Below are 13,773 nucleotides of genomic sequence, written 5' to 3' on the forward strand. Positions count from 1 at the left end.
TAAAATATATGGGGATTGCACAAATCTGAAATGAAAATACAATGTAAAATATTGGAACCAAAAATATTGAAAAGAAAGTAGAAGAAAGGGAATGCAATACTTTATCTGTATTTAATTCCTGGCAAATCTGAACCACACCTTGATGCCTCAGTAATCCAGAAGAAACAAGCTCTAGTACAGTCACAGAGCCTTTTTGGTGATGCTTGGAAACTCCTTGTTGCTAAAACTTTAGGACTGACACTTGATATAAAATATAAGGTCACAAATAGTACTTAGGATAGAAAAGATGCACTAGGGTGCAATTAGAGCTGGTCAAAAAAATTCCGACAGAACTTTTTCCACCAGAAAATGCCACTTAATCAAAACTGAAGCTTTCTGTGGGACAGTTTAGACAAAATTTCTCACGCTCTGTCTCTTTTTCGGGGGTTGGGGGTAAGTGACATGAAGTGTGTCATCTTAGCTGTGAGGTCTGTTAGGTCATGGACCAATCTCCCAACTGACAAGGTAGAGGCCTCATCTAGCGATACCTTTAAGAATAGGGAAAATTTAAAAATATGTACTGTAATGGAAAACCTGTATTTTCAAGGAGATGGACTGGGCGATAAAAATGTCTTTGACACCTCTGTTTTATGTGAGTCTGAAAAAAGTCTACTGAAAAGCAAGGAACCAGACCCAACTTGGAACATTGCTTCCCACCCAAGTCAGTTAGTACTGGTAGATGCTACCACAAAAATGTATTCCTTTTCCTCCTGTTAAGTGTACCAGTCAAATCCATCTCTGGTGTTAAGTCTATTTAATGCAATGGATTTGCACAGAGATTGAATTTAGACTGTTATCTTTAACATTCTCACCTAACTCAGATAACATGCTTGTACTGAACTGGGCTAGTTTATTAAATACAAAAAGTTATTTTCCCTACAGTCTGTATTGTTCCATCTTGTGAAATTATTATGGTGCAGAATTGTATTATCTTTGGCATATCACTCACCTTTACGTAACTCTTAAATGACAAACAGTTTACTGGTTATTTAGATAGTGCATGAATAGCAAAGACAACTGTCCTGTTCACAATGTTCTTCTTTGTCATTTATTTTCAGCTGTTATCTGAATAGATAACAACTTTGTGAGCTGAAAGTAAATGTGATCACTTTAAATTTTCATTATTGTCCCTGTATTATCTTAATGCCAGTTTAAATGTTGGTAACTTTAGTTGACTATGTGACAGAACATGCAGAACAATTAAATTTTAAAGCTATATATTTATTTTTCAGCTTGGAAAGTGCCTATCAGTTCAGATTAGAGCATTTCCAGTCAAATGGACAATGCCCATACAAAAAGCAGGTAACATAGGTCAGACAATCTGAGCAATAAATTAGTTGTGAATGTGAATCCATTTACATCAAATATTTGTCTTCTACAGATACAAATAAGAAATGGATAATTTGAGAACTTAAGTGAATTTCAGATGGTTAGCCGTACAGTAATTCCTCTTTTAGGGTCAATATTTTGGCCAATGAAGTTTATGGCTTGTGCTGGTTCCCCTCCCATTAAAATGAAAATTCCACCCAATGCAGAATGCATTCACTGTTTTTGAAGTGGCTGTGTCATTCTAACACATAAACAGAGTAACCCACTCCACAAATGAAAATGCCCTTATATCTGAAATGAAGAAAAATAAGTTACATTGTGCCAAGACATCACTGAGATACAATCTCCCAATGCAACATCTGAACAACTCTGGCAGACAATGTATCCATTAGAAAATATCACTTCAGGAATGCACTACACATTACTTTCTGACATCATGAATCAAAAGGGGGGTGTTGACAAATAGGTTATTGATTTGGGGCTTATTAAAAGCAAGTTTCCATTTCCTACTTTTAGCTACAGAGTTTTCTTGACTCTTTCCTGGCTGGAATCTCTCAACATCTATCTTCAATTCAGGAAACCAGGGTGCTTATGGTGTTTATGGTGCTACCATTTATCTCCAGGGATCAGGTTATGGGGAAAATTATAGTGGTCCTTTATCGAAACATTCTATCAAATTTAAGACATTATAAACTTTAGTTTTATATACTCTTTGTGACCCATACCATAGCATTTATTATCATCTGTATTAATAGAATATCAGGGTTGGAAGAGACCTCAGGAGGTCATCTAGTCCAACCCGCTGCTCAAAGCAGGACCAATCCCCAGACAGATTTTTGCCCCAGTTCCCGAAATGGCCCTCTCAAGGATTGAACTCACAATCTTGAGTTTAGCAGGCCAAAATCACTGAGCTATCCCTCCGCCCATTGTGGCAGTGGTTCTCAAAGCCGATCCTCTGCTTGTTCAGGGAAAGCCCCTGGGGGCTGCAGGAAGCGGCGGCCAGCACATCCCTCGGCCTGTGCCGCTTCCTGTGGCCCCCGTTGGCCTGGAGCGGCGAACTGCGGCCAGTGGGAGCCGCGATTGGCTGAACCTGCGGACACGGCAGGTAAACAAACCGGTCCGGCCCGCCAGGGGCTTTCCCTGAACAAGCGGCGGACCGGCTTTGAGAACCACTGACCTAGGAGATACTGCCCCATTGTGTTTGGCACTGTATACATATTACAGAGATGGGCCCTGTCCCAAAGAGTTTTCAATCTAAGTATAAAACAAGAGGCAACAGGACAATACAACAAACAGACTGGAGAAGCACAAGGAAACAAGATGATGATTCTGTTCAGTATGATAAGCAGTGGTCGTAGCTCTCCAGCAGCTGAACTATTGTCACATTTTCTGTTGGTATCATGGCAGAGAAGAATTTTCAGTAGGTGTTTGAGGGAGGACAATAAGGAGGCTTTGTGGGTATTTAAGAGGAAGCCCTTCATATGGAATTATGTCCCTGCTACAGATTTTTTAGTATGGTCTAGACAATCTGTTGAAAAGATATCACTCTCCATGAGATCTCATAAGGATTTAGAGATCTTCTTATAGGATACCTTCAAGTGCCTATAAAGCCTGATTTTTCACCGATTAAGCCCTATAGGATTTTTCATAAGGGGCTTTGCAATCATTGTTCAACCTGCAATTCCCAAAATCTGCCCATAATCCCATCAGAGGAGCATGTTAATTATTTCCCCGCTGAACAGTTAAATAATTTGGACTTTAAAATCATCATGTGGTGTCAGAGCCAGCCTTTCCTTCAGATGAACAGAGGGAGGCAACACAAATCTTAGGACCAAATGCTGAACCCCAACAGCAAATGCCCAGTAAACTGTTTTTGTGTAAAAGCCCTAGGAAAAGGAATAGATCTGATGGCTGTGCGTAAAATAGATACACCACTGCTACTACCTTTTCATGGGCTTTCGTAGCAGCTAGGCTATCTGTGTATCTCATATATATGACTGTTAGGCCTGTGAATCAATATAAGGGAGGAGCTACTGGCCACACCCCCATGCTGCCCCTTTTATGACACCAAACTCTCCACCTTGTCTCCAGCTTCATTCCACCCTGTATAATGGAAGCATAGCCCTTTAGCTTCCTTACGGCATTCCATTGTGGCGAGTGGGAGAGGGAGGAAGCAGATCAGGGAGAGAATCCTCTATCCTGTAGAGCTATCATTAGATTCTCTCTGCCTGTAGACTCGGCATCACATCAGTTCACATTCAGAATAACAGCTTTGCAGCCATTCGGGGCAAACATTGAGGCAAGCCTTCAAAAGTCTGCAGTGGTTTGAAAAGGCGAGTGTTGTGTTTATTCAAGTCTGGAATTCAAGGGGTGTCAACCAATGTGAAGCAAACCTGGAAAGAAAGGTTCACATGAAACGCTATGTGAGCCAAAACCTTTGCCACTGTCACAGGCCAGATAGAACAGAGAAGATCTAAAAAGAAATGTCCTTTTTCTTCAAGGAATGGATATCTCAGGAACTTCTGAGGGAGCTAATATAAATTAAATGCTTCATTATAGTGTAGTCATATTTCCTACTGATTGTATAACTGTGATGCAGCTTCTCTTCAAGAACAGTTATGCATGAGTACACGCATGGTTCATTTGTGCAAATTACCTTGTTTCAGGGTTCCCTTCCCACTCTTAACTCTGGGGTACAGATGTGGGGACCTGCATGAAAGACCCCTTAAGCTTATATTCCACCAGCTTAGGTTAAAAACTTCCCCAAGGCACAAATTCCTTGCCCTGGGATGGTATCGCTGCCACCACCAAGTGATTTAGACAAAGATTCAGGAAAAGAACCACTTGGAGTTCCTGTTTCCCCAAAATATCCCCCCAAACCCCTTTCCTGGGGAGGCTTGAGAATAATATACCCACCAAATAGGTACCAACGGTGAGCACAGACCAGACCCTTGGACACTAAAAACCCCAATCAGGTTCTTAAAAGCAGAACTTTATTATAAAGTAAAAGAAGCACCTCTGTAAAATCAGGATGGAAGGTAATTTTACAGGGTAATAAGATTTTTAACACAGAGGATTCCCCTTTAGGCAAAACTTTAACGTTACAAAAAAAAAAAAAACAGGAATAAACCTCCCTCTTCACATAGGGAAAATTCACAAGCCAAAACAAAAGATAATCTAACGCATTTCCTTCCTATTACTTACAATTTGTAATCTTAGATGCTTAGTTCAGGTATGGCTTTAGGAGATGTATTTTCCCTGCCCTGGTTCCTCCCTGTCCCGGAGAGAACACACAAAGAGCACAAAACAAAAACCTTCCCACGCAGATTTGAAAGTATCTTCTTCCCTTATTGGTCTTTTTGGTCGGGTGCCAACCAGGTTATTTGAGCTTCTTAACCCTTTACAGGTAAAGGAGGGATTTTATGCTATCTTTAGCTGTATGTTTATGACACCTTGTCACTTCGTATCTTGTATTTCTAGTTAAGTTGACAGAGCCGTTACAGAAAAAGCCAAACTGACAAGTTCCTACCTGCTGAAAATGCTGGCAATAGGTAATCTGGCCAGAACATGTGAAGACCTCCACATTTCAAAGGCATCATATAATTTTAAGAATTAAAATCACCTCTGCATGTTAAATCAATCTAATGACTCACCTAACTCAACATTATTATTTTTTTAAGCAAAAAGCAGTCAGATTCCTCATTAATAGATTGTTCTGCTAATTTACTTTAGGAAGGAAAGTCTTTAATAGCTTGTCACAAGGTCCACAGTCTAACATCCGATAAGGGAAGGGAAATCCCATCTCCTAGAACTGGAAGGGACCTTGAAAGGTCATCGAGTCCAGCCCCCTGCCTTCACTAGCAGGACCAAGTACTGATTTTGCCCCAGATTCCCAAGTGGCCCCCTCAAGGATTGAACTCACAACCCTGGGTTTAGCAGGCCAATGCTCAAACCACAAGCAGTGCTGTGGCATACACGTCCATCCCCATAGAGGGATAAATGTGAAGGAAAGGAAAACTAAAAATGAAGTTCAAACATGAGGATGAGGCACAGAGGAACAGTGTCCTGAAGATATTGCTCCCAGACATCCACATACCAGCGGAGGGAAGGCCGTATGTGTATTTGGGTCTCATTTCAAAGGCAGAGGTTCCTTTGAAATACAACAATGAAAAACAAGGTCCATTTGGAGCTGCAAGTGCAGATTCACCAGCGCCCAGAACAAAGGTAGTTTTGATTATCTGCACAATGTGACCCTGACTGACCACCCAGTTGCTTACAACAGTATTTTAATGGGTTACAGGAGTGGTAACCATATATAGCATGTAGGGAAACATTTCCGAAAAAAGCAGAAAACAAAGAGCCCCTCTCTGCTACAAATAACACTGAGTTAGGGGGTCCCTGGTTATTATATGGTTGACCTGTAATCCTATTATCATATGATTCAAGCAGTTCCTAACTCTGGGCTTGTCTTCACATACGATACTGTAGTGACGCACTGCAGTGCTTCAGTGAGAACACCACTACGCCAACTCTCCCACTGGTGTAGTTAATCCTCTGCCCTGAGAGGTAGTAGCTATGTCGATGGGAGAAGCTCTCCCATCAACATAATGATGTCTACTCCTGGCGTTAGGTTGGTATAACTCTGTTGCTCGGGGTGTGGATTTTTCACACCCCTGAGTGGCAGAGTTATACTGATATAAGTTTGCATTGTAAATCTGGCCTATGTTTTAACTGTGCTCTGCAGCCAAGCATATCAAAATCTCTAACCTGACTTAAAAGGCACCATTCAGACAGTGAATATTGCAAGCAGGCCAGGGACAACTGACTGAGTTGAAATTTGGTCTCTTGACTCAAGTCACGTTTGTAGGGCAGAGAGGCCTTTTACTGACTGAGCGTTGAACACAGTTGGTTTCTGGAGGTCTTTTGATCAGTAAGCATTGCTGCTGCTTTTCATTATTCCTTACTGCTCAAGCTATCTGGGGATTGTTAATAAGTGCAGAAAAAAATAGGATACTAAGCATCTGCTTGCACTTTATATTTCTCCCCCAACAATAACACATTGCACAAGTCCAGATTTTCCAAACCCTTTTGGCAGTCATGACAATACAAATAAGTCTATTAAATCGTATACACTGAGGATCAGAATCTCTGCTGTGTTCTAGCTGCTGCAAGATATGCCATGGATATGTTCAGCTGACATATGGTGCCTTAAAGATCATTACCCCTAGGTCGCTAGCCAAGGCCCCGGTTGACGCAGATCCACTCTGAGAATGAGGGGACTCAGCCCCTGGTTTCCTCACATCCCCTCCTTCCCCTGCTGTGCCAAACACCCACTTGCATCCATCTTCTTACCAACTTGTTACCCCTGGTCATGCTAATGATAAATTCCGGCCATTATATCTTGGAACAGCAGCATCCCTCCTTTGTATGCTAAAAACATCAAGGGATTGATCGTTTATTTCAATTTCTAATGGAGAAGGCTAGAGCCACCTTTGTGTAATGTGCTGTGGACTGGGATAGAATTCAGATTATTTTCTTATTTACTTCACCGAACACCCAAGAAAGACACTGCTTTTTATAAGCCATTGTTCATTGGCCCAAAGATACTTCATTTGAACAAAATCAAAGACCTTCAGTTTTCTAGTCACATTGGCCAAATTAATACTTTAAACTCACAATATAACCTTGTAAGCTTTTCATTTAACAACTAAATAATGGGTGATTAGAAGCATAGAAAGCTACATAACAATTTATATTGCCGTGTCTGACACTGACAATCTCACTCTAAAACAAGGAAAATGTGATTAGACAACAATGAGATTTCAGGGGCTTGTATACAAAGAGTCGGGGTTGATGGCATTCTCACATTTATTAACCAGTCTAATGGTAGAAAACCCATCCTGAATCAAGCTTGCAATTGATTATAGCTGTTGAAGATGTTCCCTGAAAATATGAATGTGGAAGGTCATGGATTTCTTACAATTTTATAACTAATTGCCTCAACTCAATCAAGGAATTTTGAATCTGTTTGTTGTCTAATTTATTCCCATCTATGCCCATGTGCCCTCAGGTATCTCTGGCTTTGGTGACAATTACTGATTGTATACAAACACACAGATGACTCCTTTACAGATTAATTCAAAATCCTTCTGCTTTTTTGGGATCATTAGAAATGATCTATTCTAGGCAACTGAAGTAAAACAGGAGGTCTTTAAATAGCCTTTGAATAGTCCCTGATAGTCCTTCAGCCATTCTGTGCTCAGCTCTCACACAGCTTTGGTAGGAAGTGTCTCCCAGAGTTCATTCCACACATTTTAGAGTACATCTGGATTCTGGGGGGGCTTTATATTTGTGGGACTTTAAATGTGAGCACAATTAGTGTAACCTGGATTCATAAGTAACTGAAGTCATTGATTGTGTCCAAAAATGTGATCCTTAGATATTTAACTGACTTTTAAGGCCCAATTAAAGTAAGAGTGAAAATGTGGCTCTCTCTCTATTGAGTCAGTGGGTGCCATGTATAAGGATGCTGTGATGTCATTACAATGGGCCACCTATAGTGGAGGATAGGATGGTTTGATGTTCACTATTAGGGAGAGCAACTTGAAGTCCCAAATATAAGATGAACAGGGGTCAGATTAATTCTGGTGATTGTTGGTGGACTGTCCAATCACTTACCTGGTTGTCCCTTCAGTTTCTGTAGAGTTTAAGCTTTCATCTAAAAAAACCAAACAAACAAAAAAGTGTTAAGGCCCACATTTTGAAATCAACCACAAAATCACTAACTTTCTTGGAAACATTGGTGACCTCAGGTTTGTAAAAAAACACCTGCCCAGAATACTCTGTTCTGGGGTTTCTTCAAGATTTTTTCTCCCTACTCTAAACTTATTCTAGCACCTTTTGTGCTTCAGATTTCTGATAGCCTTGATTTAATATACTATGGCTCAATATCAATTTAAAGAGTTAACAGCTTTATTAAACATCCAGAATGACTAGACACCTGCATAGTGCTAACAGTAAGCAAAGTACCAAAATCCTGACCTGCTGCGGGAGGAGTCTTGTATAAAGCCTGAAGTAGATACTTTGGGGATTGTCTTGTTTCTGGTTTTCCAAACTCCCAGCCTACAATCAGAAGAAGTTGATCCAGTTTGTTAATGTACATTAACAATCTGTTAGGAGACTATCACCACACATTTGTGGTTTACAGTAACTCGTGTTAAATCTTCCCCCCAGGTATTTGCTGTGTATAAATTTAGACTATTTGGCCTGCTTCAGGATACCTGATACACTTTTACACATTTCCAAGATCAATATTAGGACAAGTGGCTTCTCCTCAGAAGAAACGTCATCAGAAATTTGAAATGGCTTTTCTTCCTGTTACTCCAGAGAGAAGCACTTAGTCCCTTCAGTATCTCAGAATTTAAAACATCTTTCTAGTCTGGCTCTCAGTATAGAAAAACCTTTGAACAGTAGCTCTTAGATCTCTTTCCCACTCTCTCTAAATAATTGAAATTATACAAACATACAATTGCAGCACAGGTGTAAAACAACAGTCCAGCAAAAATACAACATAGCTTTCTTTCACTCGTCCTATTTTCATTTTGTCACCAAAATATCAGGACATACAACAAGGAAGACTTTCAAGGTTTCAAAGTATTCTTTAAACATGAAAGCCACCGAGTGCCAGCAGCCCAAATAGAAAACTTAACAGCATGATTCATATGGCCTTATAAACTAGAGCAAACAAGTGTAGCAGTTCTTCAATTTTATTTTAAATGGTTTGAGTTTTAAAGTTTAATTTAAATGCTGAGTCAATCCCAAGAAGCACACAGAGCATCAGAATATGAAAAGTTTGAGTTAATGCATCCTGACGGTTGATTCTGTTTATCGCTGCCTGCCGTGCAGCAATGTCATTAGCAGAAAAGTCAACCAACATCATGAACTGATCATAAGACTTAAGTGCCCCAGTACAGATCAGAATTTAAGGCTGCACACTGCCCTCCATTCCTGTTAAACCCCCAGTGACTTCAAGAAGAGTTGCTTGTGCAGTTAGCAAAAGCAGAATATGGCTCTATATTAGTTGACAAGCTCTATGGATGCGGTGTTCAAGAGCCTTGCGTAACACACCATAGCAATAATGCTGTTTGGAACAGCACTTCCCAATCAGCGTGCCCACCGAATGTAATGGGCATTCCACATTCAAGATGATTGATGTCTAAGGCAATTTGAAAGTGGCCACCAGCTCTATAAAGTGAGCAGAATACAGAATGGAAAGCATTAGCTATATTACAACAAAACTACCAGCAGATCCATAGTAGAAGGTTTCATTTTCCTAATATCTGAAACAAATTCTATTATTAATTGAAACTCACAAGAATTTGAAATATATTAGGCGATAGCAGATATTTAAGAACCTCATTACTCTGAAGCGTTTAAATGTTTTGAATGTTAGTGTCAAGATTCCTTCATTAAAGGGACATCGCCAAATCATTTAATCCATCCCCCAAATTATTATTTATATTATGGGTTCACCCAGAGACCTGAACAGAGATCAGGAGTCCACCGTGCTAGGTCTTTTACATACCCACAGTAAGATAGTGCCTGATCCCAAAGACAAAGGGTGGGTGGGAGAAAGAAAGACAGGGGTATTACTAGTACTTTCTAAGAGTGCACAAAGAGGTTAAGTGACTCACTCAAAGAAGTCTGCGGCAGAACCAAGAAATGAATCTATCACACCTGAGTCCCAGATCAGCACCTTACAATAATCACAAGACCATCCTTCATCTCAAAATTTGGATTACATTAAGATGCTCAATTATCTGAAAATTCCTCCATTTGTCTGTTTCTAAGAATTGTTCTACAAATTATAGCCCTGATTAGCCATTTTTATTCAATTTTGTACAATTCTTCATTCTTTTATAGCAGTTACACCATTCTTAAGAGGTGTTTTGGTCTTGTTTTGTTTTTAACTTGATGTCATTGCTTAAAGCATAATTTATGTAATAAATGAAGCATCTGTAGGGCAGGATAAGCTAATCTGTGTACTGCTGAGTGACCTTTTGTTCACCGGAGACACATTTATAGCACTGTATCAAAAGGTAACAACCAACAAGTCCTCTAGTGAGGGTAAACTACCAATGACTCAATGCTCAATGTAATGTTATTAGTAATATTTATTTATATAGTGCCATAAAAGTGCCCGGCAGTTAACATATAAAGACATCGTTCCTGTCCCAAAGGTCTCATAATTCATGTGTTTAAGTTCGCTAATCTTTACTCACGTGAATAATCCTCTTCTGTGTGAAAGCACATGGACATCAATCTCACAGCTCACGTGTATGAAAATTAGCAGACTGAGGCCGCAAACTTATTTCCTCCAATATGTTCACTCCCACTACTGTCTAATCCTGCAGTAGTTTTACACATGCACACAATTCCCACTGAAGGCGAGGGGAGTGCACAGTGAAGACAATCAGGCCATAATTAGTTTGCATTCTACTCCATGTCACATTAGACTCAGACTTTAAAGTGAGAAGGGACCATCGTGATCATTTTGTCTGACTTCCTGCACATTGCAGGCCACAGAACCTCGCCCACCCACTCCTGAAATAAGCCCCTAAATTCTAGCTGAGTTAGAAGTCCTCAAATGATGATTTGAAGAATTCAAGTTACAGAGAATTCACCATTTACTCTAGTTTAAACCTGAAAGTGACCCATGCTGCAGAGGAAGGCAAAAAAACCCCAAAGGTCTCTGTCAATCTGACCTGAGGAAAATTCCTTCCCAACCCCTAGTATGGTTATTAGTTAGACCCTGAGCATCTGGGAAAGACTCACCAGGCAGATACTGGGGCAAGAATTCTCTGTAGTAACTCAGAGACCTCCTCGCCTAGTGACCCATCTCCAGCCATTGGGGATTTTTGCTACTGGCAGTCGCCGATGGGCCACATGCCATTGTAGGCAGTCCTGTCATAATCCCCTCCATAAACTTATCAAGCTCAGTCTTGAAGTCAGTTAAATTTTTTGCCCCCACTGGTTCCCTTAGAAGGCAGTTCCAGAACTTCACTCTTCTGATGGTTAGAATCCTTTGCCTACTTTCGAACCTAAACTTGTTGATGGTCAGTTTATATCCATTTGTTCTTGTGTCCACACTGAGGCTTAATTTAGATAAATACCAGGGAGGAAGAGGAGTTCTCTCCAATGTATTTATAGAGAACAATTATCTCCCCTCAGCCTTCTTTTGGTTAGGCTAAACAATCCAAGCTCTTTGAGTCTCCTCTCATAAGGTAGGGTTTCCATTCCTCAGATGATTCTAATTCTCTGCACCAGTTCCAGTTTGAATTCACCTTTCTTAAACATGGGAGACCAGAATTGCACACAGTATTCCAGTTGAGGTCTCCCCAATGCCTTGTATAATAGTACTAACACACCTCTATCTCTAATGGAAATACCTCGCCTGATGCATCCTAGGACTGCATTAGCCTTTTTCACGGCCACATCACATTGACACCTCATAGTCATCCTGTTATCAACCAACACACCAGGTCTCTCCTCCTCCTCTATCATTTCCAACTGATAAATCCCCAGCTGATAACAAAACTTCTTGTTGTTAGTCCCTAAATACATGACTTTGTGCTATTAAGTTTCATTCCTTTTCTATTACTCCAGTTTACAAGGCCATCCAGATCTTCTTGTATGATATTACTGTCCTCCTCCGTATTGGCTATACCTCTCAACGATGTGTCCTCCACAAATTTTATTAGCACACTCATTTTTTGTGCCAAGGTCAGTAATAAAAATGTTAAATAAGATTGATCCCAAGACTGATCCCTGAGGAACTCCACTAGTAACCTCCTTCCACCCTGACAATTCATCTTTCAGTATGACCTGTTGCAGTCATCCCCTTAACCAACTCCTTATACGTCTTTCAATTCTCATATTAATCCCCATCTTCTCCAATTTAACTAATACATTTCCCATGTGGAATTATCAATGCCTTACTGAAATCCAGGTAGATTAGATCTACTGCATTTACTTTGTCTAAAAAAAAAAAAAAAAATCAAATCAGTTATCTTCTCAAAGGAGGAGATCAGGTTCATCTGGCATGATCTATCTTTTGTAGAACTAGAAGACATGTTTACGTGGTACAAAGCCACAAACTGGAGTACCACCCCTGCTCTTTAGGAGGGATCATTTATTACCCTGGGTAATTTCAGAGCTAAGCATAAATTGATTCCAGCATCAAGCACAAGTTCATTCTGATAAGTGATTCATGCTCAGCTACCCAAGCTCTTTGTTTCATAGAAAAAAAAACTCCTGAAACACAAGATCAAAAAGTTCTAGTTGGATGCTATCTGCCATATGGCACCTGATTCTACTCAACGTTACAAAGTGGTTGGCTGACAGGTCGAACTGGACACCAAATTCAAATGTCAGCTCTCATTTGGGAACCTGATGACCAGATATGTCCCACGAACCAGGAATAAATTGCAACAAACAAAATAAAAGGGGCGTGTATATTATTCAGTCATTTTATTTTGTTTATACTCCTCTCCTAGTTCCTTCCACTCACTAATGCTTCTGCTTTAGCAAGAAACATTATTGCTAGAAATATGCAAGAAAGCCATCTAGAGCCTATTTTAACCATTTTCTATAATAGAAGTGAGATTAAGAACACTTATAATCACAGAGAATCAAAATAGATTTGATAATACTGCACCTAGTCTATATCAGTGATGCTTCTACTAGAATAATTATCCTATAATACTAAGCATAATGTTAGGAAATTGGTATTATAAAAGAAATGCTGCTATTAGACAGTTATTACAATAAAATGATTTTACTATAAAACAATGAACGTGACAACAAACTCCCTATGCTGGCTCTGAGTGAATCGAAATTAAATATTTTCCTCTTATTTCAGATGTATTCAGAATTAGCTGTATTCTTCCAGGAATATACTTCTTAATGGTCATCAAGATAATGTAAGAAAAATACTGGCACATTTATGGACTTCTGAACCCTGCAAAAATCTAATGGGTATTTCAGAATTTAGAATGTTTTTGAGGAACATGCTGTAAAGATCCAATCTCTTCTCTCCTGAAAGATTAGATCAGAACTTCATGGCTTGGAACTATCTATTCTCTAAGCACAATTTTAGGCCCTACTCCTGCAAAGCGATTGAGACCGGCACGAGATTCCATTCATGCGGAACCTTTTTCTAAATCAGGACATTAGAGATAAAAGATAGCAGTAGTATAAATATCTCAGGCCAAATTCAGATCTTACTCCTGACATGTATCTGGAGCAACTCCCACAGAGTTCAAAAGGATTGCTCCAGATTTACACAGGTCTGAGTCAAAATAGATTTTTTTTTTAATCCTGGTGAATTTGAAGACCCTGATTCTG

The sequence above is a fragment of the Malaclemys terrapin genome, chromosome 9 (genome assembly GCF_027887155.1).
Source record: "Malaclemys terrapin pileata isolate rMalTer1 chromosome 9, rMalTer1.hap1, whole genome shotgun sequence".
Taxonomy (NCBI): Eukaryota; Metazoa; Chordata; order Testudines; family Emydidae; genus Malaclemys; species Malaclemys terrapin.